The 11,763-nt window shown below is 40.2% G+C and overlaps 1 protein-coding gene across 2 annotated transcripts in view; it reads left to right on the top strand.

Annotated features, from left to right (window-relative positions):
* The first annotated feature begins 234 nt into the window (after positions 1-234).
* Positions 235-11,763, top strand: part of PHLDB2 (pleckstrin homology like domain family B member 2) — a 123,651-nt gene continuing 112,122 nt past the window's right edge. For both annotated transcript variants that reach the window (XM_060234527.1, XM_060234526.1), the window contains exons 1-2: positions 235-318; positions 9,684-9,804. The gene's annotated coding sequence lies outside the window, so the exon portion shown is untranslated. The remainder of the gene's footprint in view (positions 319-9,683; positions 9,805-11,763) is intronic.

Below are 11,763 nucleotides of genomic sequence, written 5' to 3'. Positions count from 1 at the left end.
AGAGATAGTTTCCTTCTTTCTCAGAGTCCCCCCCCCCCCCGCTTTCGTTTCTCTGATCCTGCCCCCTCTCAGCCTATTCGGGTGGGGGGAACAAACCATTGTATGACAAGGAGGGAGGGATGTTGGTGACGGTTCGCTTCTCTAGGAGAACGGGAGGTTAGATACCCTGGAGAGGCCGGTCTTTGGAAAGGGCGGGACTGATTGTTGCCTCCACCGAGCGGGGGGGAAAGAGGAGGAGGCGGGAGGGGCGTGCCTAGCAAGTGCCCGAAGTGAGTCTGGAGAGACTGAAGGAGAAGAAGGATGCACAAAAGGGAAGAGGTGAGTGGGGTGCTGCGTGCTCAGACTTTGCGTCTGGCTGGCTTTGTCGTGCGCGCGCAACAGGGAGCGAGGGCTCGGGGGGGGGGACGAGCTGGAGGGAGCGGGCTGGAGGGGCCAGGCGGTCAGAAGTCCGGCTGCGCTCTCAGACTCTCCAGCGGAAACCACATCACATTAGGAAAGAACTCAACTTTGCCCCCGAAGTTTTCAGGGCGAGAAAGAGAGACCAGGACAAGACTCAAAGCCTCAGTTCCTTCTCAGTTTCCAGTGGCTCTTTGAATTCCCTACACTAGCGAATCCCCCCCCCTTTTTTTTGGTTGCCGCTTTCTTGCAGTCTCTCTCTCCCCCCCCCCCTCTTTATTTAGAAATATAAGCTACCATGTGCTTTTCAACTTGTCGCGTTTCTGAGAAGGGAGCTTGCTAGAGTTCAGCTAAAGCCTCTGGGAGAAACTGAGGGAGATCTTATGTTAAAGCCTGAGTGCTATTAACTATGTCACGGTTTCTTTCCGCTCCGACTGCTTCCTTAGTGTTTTGGTTGGGAGCCCGCTGTAGCTGGGATTAGTGGTAGCCTTCAATAAAGGTCTTTGGAAAACACACCGAAGTAGCTCCCCCTCACACGCGTTGCTGCCCCCCCCCCTTTTGAAAGGCTTCTTCCTATCTGGTGTCTCTTTTCCACGTTGTCTCACATTATTATCAGATTTTTTAAAAAAATCTGCGGCTAGACGACGCTTGTTGCGGTCTATTGTTTCTCCCTCTGTATGTTTTCAAAGAGGAAGGAACTGGCCGGTGATGCTCTCTTCATTTTAACAGGAAGCCAAAACAAACCAAGATGTGATTTATTTATTTATTGCTCTTTGTAGTACAAGCACCGTGGCTGTTGCCATGAGTTAAAGAGCCTACTCTGGGTCCTGTAATACACATTCAAAATAAGAGCAATAAAGAGACTTGTTTCCCCACTTCTTGTTACATAGTTAGGAGGTGCAACCCTGAGCAGGTCTACTCAGAAGTAAAGCCCATTTTAAGAAGTGGGGATTGCAGCTGGACTCCAGTCCATTTTAGTAGAATTTGGAAACAGGAAATTGTAGTTGTTTTGGATTCTTAATAAAGATGTCTTAGCTTGTGTTTGATGTGAAAGCCATTTTGGTCCAGGAGACAGAAAGCTGCCCCATGACCTGGAAGAGAGGAATTCAAGTGTTATGCTAGTGAACTTGGAAAGGCTTTAGGATGCATCTGTATAGATACATCTGCAGATTTATGAATGTGTGTTGCATGTGCTTTTTCTCTTCCCCTGCACTGTTCAATGATAATTTCTTGCAAGAGAGATGCACACTACTGAGATGTTTGCACTATGTGTTCATTTCTCTTACTCAAGAATAGAAGTGCAAAAAGTTCAATCACTCATCCTTTTGCTTTTTGTATCAGCCCAGATAGTATGTGAATTTTTCCCACCAACAAGAATAATGGTGAACTGTTTCGCAGTGTTACATGCAATGAAGATATGAAGCAATATGTTGCAATGGTGTAAGTGATAACTTCCTTCAGAATTACTCCGCTGTGGCAGACCTTCGAGAGTTGATTCATTCAGTGAAGCATGTTACCTCCAGGGACCAGAGCCTGTGATTTAAATGTAATCATTGATAGTCTTGCAGACCTGGGTTAACCATTATGCAAAGCAGCTATAGAATCCTGCCATAGCTAGGTTTTTTGGTTCCTTTTCTGATGCAGTAATGTTGGAGGCTGAAAGAGTGCCCATTGCTTGGAATGAACTCCTTTAAATACCCTGAAGCTCAGAGGATAGCAGCTTTATCACAAAGTAAGAAATCAGAAGAACTATTCTCTAGTGAATAAAAACAATATAGTATGTATTGTTGTTTCTGTGTTTATAGGATTGGCAGATTTTGTAGTGGTTTCACTGTAAACGAAATAACAGTATTACTGAGAGTATATAAACAGATTGTCATGGAGTAATACAAAGCAGTGTAGTTACGTTTCTTAAGATTAAAGAGCTGCTGGGTGGCCTAAATGAGGAATATTTGTTAAAATGATCTTGAGAAGGGGAAATAACACTTACAGAAAGTGATACTTAAAATTAGAAGGCAGTATAGATACTTCCTGTCCATACTTTCCCAGTGCAAGGGATGCTGGATCATGGATAGTTTCAGCCTTGAGTTGATGATTTGGAATGTATTTTTTGGTCATTCTTGTAGGATACTAGTGTGCATACATGCCAGGGAGTCTTTGGCAGTTTGTTTTAGCTGATACTAAGTATAACATGATCTTGCTTGAAGACTCAGGAATTGCTGTTGCAATTGTTTCCATTCTTTTGTAGCCACCCCAGCTCAAAATATTGCTGCATTGAGTTTGTAGCCTTTTTAGGGAATCAGAGACAGAATTCTTTTAGTGTTCAAGTTTAGTGGGAATTCTTTTAGTGTTCAAGGCGCTCTCTTGCCCAGTTGCTGCTTAATCTAAGTAGGCATATTGGTCTTATTAAATCCTACAAGAGCATTTGACTCTTGCAGCCTCAAGGGAACAATTAATTAATTTTGATATTCAGTGGGCTTTCAGTGGTGTCCCTTGAATGATCATTGGAGACCTCATATGGAAAAGTAGTAAGAGAACACATGAAGATTTCTTAGAAGATATCCTATGGCATTTCAAAAGTGATCTTTTATCTCCAGTTTTAACATTCATCTCCTGTAAAGACTGTCCAAAGATTTGGAGTAAGGTATCAATCATTATTGTAACAATATTAAATGCCCCCCCATTTATAGCCCACAGGGAAGAAGCCTTTTTAATGATGCCCATGATCAAGTGGATGAAGAGTAACTGAATTCATATAAGGTCCAAACTACACATTATGATTTACCTTAGTTACCATTGTGGATTGACAGCCATATTGCAGGTGTAAATCTGTGGTGGCATCTCCTTGTAAAAGCACAGAAGGGGTTTGATTTGGCTTGGGACTGAGGTGAGAGGTGGGGGATGGGCTCCTGCCTTCCTTTCCCTTTTATCATTTTCAGGAGCTGAAATAGTCCTGTGGCTTCAGGAAGTGTTGTTTGCCCCCAGTGAGGAACTGCATGTGATTTTCACAGTAGTTGCAACTAGAGATGTAAAGGTCTGGAAAAAAACCGGAAAAATTCAGGGAAGAAATGGGTATTTTTCCTGAAGCCTTTTTTGTTTTTTTTCTGAAAAACTGGAGAAATTGAAGCAAAGAAAAGAAATTGATTCTGGAACATTTTATTTTAACATGATGAATAAAATATTTTAAGACAAGGTGTTCAAATATTTTCCAAATCATTTCTAAAAAATATGTATGGTATCAGATTATTCTAATTTCTGTGCACTGAGGAGAAGCAAGTCCTAGGTCATGCCCATTCATTGAAACTTAGTCCTACATTCCCTTCTACACACTTCCCCCCTCTTCAATTCTTTTTATGAGAATGAGTTTTTTATTTTTATTTAATACTGTGGAGAGGAAATATGGATCATTGTGACTTCTGGATTTTTACAAATTGTTTTGTGAAGGGGTTTTTTTTGTCTGTTCCACATAAACTAGTAAACAGTTCAGGAGATTGCTGGTCCATTTGTTACAATTACAAATAAATATTATTTAAAAAGTAAATTCTTTTTATAATAATCGTTTGGATACACTATATTTTCATTATTCTTGTGGTAATTTCATGCCAAGTAAAATTGTCCATAGTCATATTTTATGTTCCTAAAGTAACAGAATGACTTTCAATCTGGAAAATAAAAAAGAAGTGTTAATGTAGCATTTTTTTTTCAATTTTTCCAAAATTTTCAGTTTTTTCCTGGAAAAACCCAGGAAAAAAACTCCTTTTTTTTAAAGCTTCAAAATTTCCAGAAATTTTACATCTCGAGTTGTCACTAGGAACTTGAAGTTGCATAGGGCTGCAAATCCCATTGAACTTGCGTAAAATGCAATGTGTAGTTTGGCTCTAAGTTCTTATGAAGATGATAATATCTGAAATGGATGGTGTTTATGTTATTTATCAGTAGTCTAGAGTCCAGGGTGAGTATAACATTGGATTGTTCAGATGAGTCAAAGCACATTTAGATTATGAAGAGCCCACAAAGGAGACTGAACTGGAACTGGCTGAACCAAATTGGAAACAAAATTGCCAAATGAGGTTTGGTGTAAGTGTACAATGATGCACATTGGAATGGGAAATTTCATGTTAACGCTAAATGGGACTTTGATTAGCTATGATTGCCCAGGAAAGAGTCATTGGATTGGGGTTGGTAACTCATTGGAAATATCAGCTCAGTGTGCAGCAGTGATGAAAAATGCAATGTTCATGTCAGAATTTATCAGGAAACAGTTGAAACATATCAGGAAGAGCTGAAATTATTAGGGCTAAGGGGAAGATCATTAGGAAAACAAGAATTGGGGCTAAGGGGGTAAACTTAGAAAGTTGAGACGGTATATAGAGATCCTGTGTTGGATCCAGCACAGCATTTCTGTGAGAACTGCTTGAAGAATATGAAATACTTGCCTTCTATTAAAATCCCAAATACTATCCCCAGTCTTATTTGGGAGGGGGGGGGTCCAAAACATAGTTTTGGTTAGTATTTTGGGCAGAAGCCCTGACCTGGATAGCCCAGACTAGCCTGATCTTGCCAGATCTCAAGCTAAGCATGGTCAGTTCCAGTTAATATTTGGATGGGAGACCATAAAGGAATACCAGGATTGCTATGCAGAGGCAAGCAATGGCAAACCACCTCTGAATGTTTCTTGCCTTGGAAATCCCAGCCGAGAGAGAGAGAGAGAGAGAAGCTGAGAAAATAGTTCTCTGGGTAGAAGTCATTGTGCCCACAGAAACTCTTCAATAGATCCAACCCACTAGCCATAAAGCATTTAAATTTTCTTAAAATAGAGCATTGATTCCTATTCATTCTGCTTTTCTGCTGCAGCCCCCTGAGACCCCTTCCCGCAATTCATTCCTTGGCAAATCACTGGATCTGCAGGGACAGAGTGGGGGCAAAGGAAAGCTTGCAGTTGGAGGAGGAAATTGACAAAACTCACTGTCCCTTGTAAAGAAAATTGCCATTAAACGTGTAGCTCAATCCAGGCCATCAATCATTCATTCATTCTGTCTGTCTGTCTCTCTCTCTCATAATACTAGAACTTGGTTATCCAATGAAAATTTTGTAAGCAGTAGATTCAGGACATAACACAATTAACTTGTATGATTCCCTTCCACAATATGTAATAGTACCCCATGCCTTAAATGGTTTAAAGAGATACCTGTGACAGTCTCAATAGATACCATGTTCAGATTCAGTATATTCTTGAATAGTTTTGGAAGGCTATTGCCTTAATCGGTGCTTGTTGTTATTCAGTGAGCCACTGATTGAAACAGAAGTCTGAGTAAATGAATGTAAAACTACTTCTTATACATTAACCCCCGAATTATCATGTTTGTCATCTAGCATTGTGTCTACCTGGAGACTCAGGAGATCTATGTATAAAAGCATTCTCAGTTATCCTTCTTATGCATGGTGGCAAACTCATTTGTTATGAGGGATGGATCTGACATAAATGAAACCTTGTCAAGCCAGGCCATGTGTGTCATAAAATGTAATGCCAGGTAGCAGAGATATAAACTTTATAAAGGACACAGACAAACACAATTAAAGATTTTTTTTGAAAAAAAATTAAAATAAATTATGCTTAAAACATTAGCACTTGTTGGTCTTAAATGTGCTTTCTTTGATCTCTCCCATGTGATCCATGGAACTGGCAAAGGAAGCTGTGCAATTGAGAGAGCCTGGCAAAGTAGACTCTCCCCCCCCCCCACTTCTTCCTCAAGGGAAGAGCCTCAGCCAATGGAGAAAATAAAGGTTTTGCTCTGTAGCTCCTGTGCGATTGAGCAAGCCTGGCAAAGGTGTGATGCAGAAGGAAGCAAGAGAGAGGGAGAAGGAAGCAGATAACAGTCAGTTGCTCAGAAGCCTGTTAGGAGTCCAACAGGCGCCTGATTCGACCCCCGGGCTTCATGTTTGACACCCTTGTTCTTATGCATGATGAAACCTTTGCTGAATTACAGCCAAAGCAATTTTGAAACAGAGCCTTTCCAGTCTGTAGAGTTGCTACTTCAGTAGGTTCTTTACAGAGTTGCTCTTGAAGACTATTTGGAAACTTCAGCAATTGCAGTATTGGACAGCAGTCATCTCAGAGCAAGTGAGTCAATAACATATGTAGCTAATTTATAAACAGTTGTAGTGATGATCTTTGTTTTCTGGTCCAATTCAATGTGTTGATTATCATCTATAAATCGTTAATGATCTGGGTCCATGGAATGACACACCATACGTTTCCATTACAGATGGAGGAAATATAAAGAAGCATTTGTGAAAATGTTCTTCAATTTTGATATATTTGCAGGGAGGGTATTCCAGGACTAAAAAGAGCTATCAAAAACACCTCTCTACTTGGCATTATACTGCAAATGTAGAACATGGGGGTTACTGTAAAGAGCATCATCCTTGAATAACTATCCATATTGTAGATTCATCTGGGTCACAGTCCACATCATTTTACTTGTGATGTGGAATTTAAGTGCTATTTATCTTCCTGTGTATGCAATAGAAACATAAGGTCTACATTAATTGGAACATAAATGTGTTTTTGAATGGCTTTGTTTCATAGTATGCACATCATACTCCATTTTGTAAAAATGATACACAGGAGACTCCATGGTGCATCTAATGTGATGTGTGAAAATGTTGCAAGACTGAGTGACTGCTGAAGTACTCCAAGCCTTTACAATTTGGGTTGACTTTTTTAGCTGGGTGTAATTTAGTTGGAGAGAGTAGAAAGCTGAGCAATTTAACACTTGTGGACAAAATGTTAGGAATGATACCTGTAGAAATCACCATGGGGCTGTTGCTTATATTCCAGAATTCTTCTTTTTTTATTATTGTTGGCAAAACTCTTTAAACTCCATAGATACATGCCTCACGAGGGAACATATGTTAATGGGAAGTGTTCAGTTTTTAAGGACACAAGAAAAACCCTGTTGGATCAGACCAATAGTCCATCTAGTCCAGCATCCTGTCTTACACAGTGGCTGGCCAACCAGTTCCTCTGGAGGGCCAACAGCAGGGCATACAGGCTGAGGCCTTCCCTCGATGTTGCTTCCCAGTTCTAGAATTCAGAGATTTAGAGAGAAATCCTAAGCAGGTCTACTCTGAATTCTACTAAGGTCTATTCAACAGGGCTTACTCCCAGGAAAGTGCTCTTAGGATTGCACTGTTAGTGCCTTTGAATGTGGATATTCCCCTCAGTCACCATGGCTAATAGCTACTGATAGACTTATCTGTCTAAGCCCCTTTTAAGGCTGTTTATTCCTGTAGCCATCGCTACACCCTCTGGCAGCAAATTCTACATTTTAATCACTCTGTGTGTAAAGTAGTATTTCTTTTTGTCCATCCAGAACTTTTCGCCAATCAACTTCATTGGATGCTCTCGTTCATTCAGACCTTTATTGGAATAAAAGCAATAATGATTCACAATCAAAAGTAGATATAAAAGCAATAATGATTTACAATCAAAAGTAGATATAAAGGCCTAGTAGATACTTTGTAAATATAAAGTTCTAGTATTTTGGGAGAGGGGAAAAATTTCTCTTTGCAAACTTTTCTATCCCATGCATAATTTTGAAAATCTGTAATCATGTCTCTCCCTTAATTGTCTCCTTTATTTCCTCATAGGAAAGGTGCTCTAATTGCTTAATCGTTTTGGTTGCCCAATTTTATAAACCTCTTATCTTGTCCCTCCCTTAGTCATCTCTTCTTAGTCATCTTTTCGTAGTTGTATCTTCTAAACTAAAAAGGCCCAGACTTTTCAGCCTTTCCTCATAGGAAATGTTCTCCAACCACCTAGTCTTTTTTGGCTGTTTCAGTGCGAATTAGCTTAAATGTAACAACATGGAACTTCATTTGCGACATTGTTGCCCACTCACCCTAGAACTCTACCCAGTCAGCATTGGTTGTCACCATCCTGAATAATATTGTGTAATCTGGAAACTTGGCCACTAGATTCCTCACCCCAAGTTCCATATCATTTATGGATAAATTAAATAGTACTGGCCCCAGTACCAATCCTTGTGAGACCCCACTGCTTACTTCCCTCCATTGTGAGAACTGTCCACCGATTCCTGCTCTTTGCTTCCTGTCATTTAGCCAGTTTTTTATCCATACGAAAACTCATCCTCTTATTCTATGACTGCTAAGTCTTATTCAGAAGTATTTGGTGAGGTACATTCTCAAATGCCTTTTGAAAGTCCAAGTATATAACGTCTTCTAGGTCACCACTGCCTAAATGCTAGTTCACTTTCTCAAAAAGCTCCAAGAGGTTGGAGTTCCCTTTGCAGGAGCCATGCTGGCTTTCTCTCAGCAGGCTTTGTTCCTCTATGTGCTTAACAATTCTGTCTTTGATTACAGATTCTATTAATTTGCCTGGGACAAACATTGGCTGACTGGGCTGTAATTTCCTAGTTCTCCTCTAGATTCCTTTTTAAAATTAGTATAACATTTGCTATTCAGTCTTCTAATACAGTGGCTGAATTTAGTGACAGGTTACATATACAGGTTAGCAGATCAACTGCCTCACACCTGAGCTCTTTAAGAGCTTTTGGGTGTATGCTAGCAGGACTTGGAGAAATATCAGGTTTTAATTTCCCCAATAGATGTGATATAGGCTGTATAAAATAGCCATGCACCTCATTTGATTTTTCTGCAGCTAAAAAGTACATTATTATTTAGAGAATAAATTTTCCTTCTCTGTTTAAAAAGAAAGGGGGTTTAAAACATTCCACAGCAGTTTAACAGTGTTTTCAAATGCTCTAAGTGCTTCACATACATTGGGCCTTTCAGGACAGAAAGCACTTCTGCCAGCAGAAGGGATGGAAGGATTTCTACTGTGTCATCTGTGCTTGCACAAAGAATGCTGCTTTACTTTTCAGGGGATTTAAACCCCCTGTGTATTTTTTGGTTTTCATATTTTTCTGCAGAGATGGAGAGTGCCCCAAGTTTGAAGAAAGCTTTGCTTAGCCTCTGTGTGCTCCCAATCTGCTGATTTAGCTATCTGAAGATGAGTATTTTGTTATAATGAAGCCTAAAAGGCTATGGTGTCATTTTTAAAATGTGATTTTTGGTTGCTGACATATTCAGCAACTCCATGAAGCTTGTCTAAAGTTTTTACTTTTTATCATAGCAAAGTTTAAAGGTATTTTATTTATTAAAGAAGATTGTTTCCTTGTTGCAGGTTCCAACGAATATATTTACTAAATGTGTTAGTAAGTTTACTTAACAAAATGAATAATGTTACTCTTTTTTGTTAAAAGGTGCTGTTCTCCCAGTGTCCTTTGTGATTTCCTTTGAGGAAAAGATGAAGTCATATGTGCTTCCTCTACTATATTTTCCCTCAACATCAGAAAGTCTGCAATGTTAAGAGGAATTGCCATGGTAAATTACATTCATGTATTGCTATCTTGTTTTTTAAAAAATAGAATCCTAATTTTTAGTATTAGTTTTAGAGACTCAAAGTTATCTGTAAAATTCCTAGCCTGGGAGAATTTTAACCTGTAATTGTACGAACATGCTTCTATCATTTTATAGTTCCATGTATTTTAAATGTAAGTTGTCCTTTACCACAGCATGTTAAAGATTTAATCTCAGCCAGTATCTGTTCTCAGTCAACCGTACATTCAAATTCTGGCAAAAACAGAGGTGCCTTGTTTTTAAGGCATATAAATAGTAGAAATCAGGAGGTGTGCTCCCACCTGTGGATTAATCATTGATGTTGGATTTGGATACTTAGTATTCTGAAATATTTGTAAAATCCTATTCCAATCAGTGATAATACTTAGACTTTTGAAGGGGAACAGACAAAATGCCAGTGAATGTTACATAAAAATATACTGGTATGTCAGAGATGTGAATAGTAATATCTGCCCTGCTTGTAGGCCTTCAGTGGCACTCATTGGCCACTAGGGTTGGGCACAAACTGACTGACAAACTGAAGTTCATCACAAATTTTGGCCTGCTCAGAGTTCACAAACTACAGGAACCAAGATGAACTATCACAATTTTTGGCACAATTTGTAGTAGCTTCTGATAGTTCATGAAGAGCAGAAAGCAGGGGTTTACTCCTCTTTTCTGCTCTTCAACACATACAGCTTCACCAGAAGCTCCCAGCTGCTCACCTGTTTGGTTTAAATGGCTCTGAGCCATTAAAACCCTGCTTTCAGTTCCTCATGGCTTTTTGTGGAGCCATTTAAATCACTGCTGCTTTCTGCTCCCTGCAGTTTTCTGCAAGGAGTAGAACGCAGGTGTTTAAATGGCCCTCCTTTCTGCTTCCCATTAAAAACCACAGGCAGCAGAAAGGAGGGTTTAAATGGAAAGGCTGAAGTCCCTTTCTGGAGGCATTTCATCTTCACCTTTCTGCTGGCCACAGACAGCAGAAAGGTGGGGGTAAAATGCCTCTGGAAATCACTTCACTCCCATATTTAACCCTGTGTTTTTGTTCTCTGCTACTTGGAAACGATGGGAGAAAAACCAGAGGGTTAAATGGCTCTTAGCCATTTAAACCCTCCTGTTCTGCTCCCTGCCACATCAAGGGGAGAAGCAAAACTGGAGAGTTTAAATGACTCAGAGTCATTTCAAGTCTTCTATCTGCTCCTTGCAGCTTTTGTGGGGAGCAGAAAGCAGGAGTTTAAACTTGAAATGTTTCACAAACCTATACAGACTGGTTTGGTTTGTGAACTGACATATCCATTCAGCCACAAGCCTTGAACTGAACTGCAAAAATGCAGTTTGTGCTCATTTCTGTTGGCCACTACATGAAACAGGATTGTAAACCAGATAGCGCAATGGTGTCAAACTCATTTGTTAATGAGGGCTAGATCTGACATAAATGATACCTTGTTGGGCTGGACCATGTGTGTCATAAAATGTAATGCCAGGTAGCAGAGATATAAACTTTATGGACATAAACACAAAAGCTTAAAGTAAAACATGCTTAAAACATTAGCACTTGTTGGTCTTAAAGGTGCTCTTTTGTATCTCTCCTGTGTGATCCAGGGAACTGGCCAAAGGAAGCTCTGGCTCTTTCTTTCCTTCCCCAGGGGACCAGGAGAGGGATGAGCCTCAACTAATAGAAGGAAGAGAGGCTTGGTTCAGTAACTCTGCTGTGTGATTGAGATAGCCTGGCATAGCAAGTTATTCCTCCCCCCTTCCTCCCCAAGAGAGAAGCCTCAGCCAATGGGGAAAATAGAGGCTTTGCTCTGTGCAGTTGAGCAAGCTTGGTAAAGCAAGCTGTGATGCAGAAGGAAGCAAGAGAAAAGGAGAAGGAAGGCGATGACAGCCAGTTGCTCGGGCCAGATAGGAGCCCTCTGGGCACCTGATTCGGTCCCCGGGCAGCAT

The sequence above is a fragment of the Heteronotia binoei genome, chromosome 3 (assembly GCF_032191835.1).
Source record: "Heteronotia binoei isolate CCM8104 ecotype False Entrance Well chromosome 3, APGP_CSIRO_Hbin_v1, whole genome shotgun sequence".
Taxonomy (NCBI): domain Eukaryota; kingdom Metazoa; phylum Chordata; class Lepidosauria; order Squamata; family Gekkonidae; genus Heteronotia; species Heteronotia binoei.
Note: the sequence above shows the minus strand (reverse complement) of the source record. Positions and strands in the feature narration are given on the sequence as shown.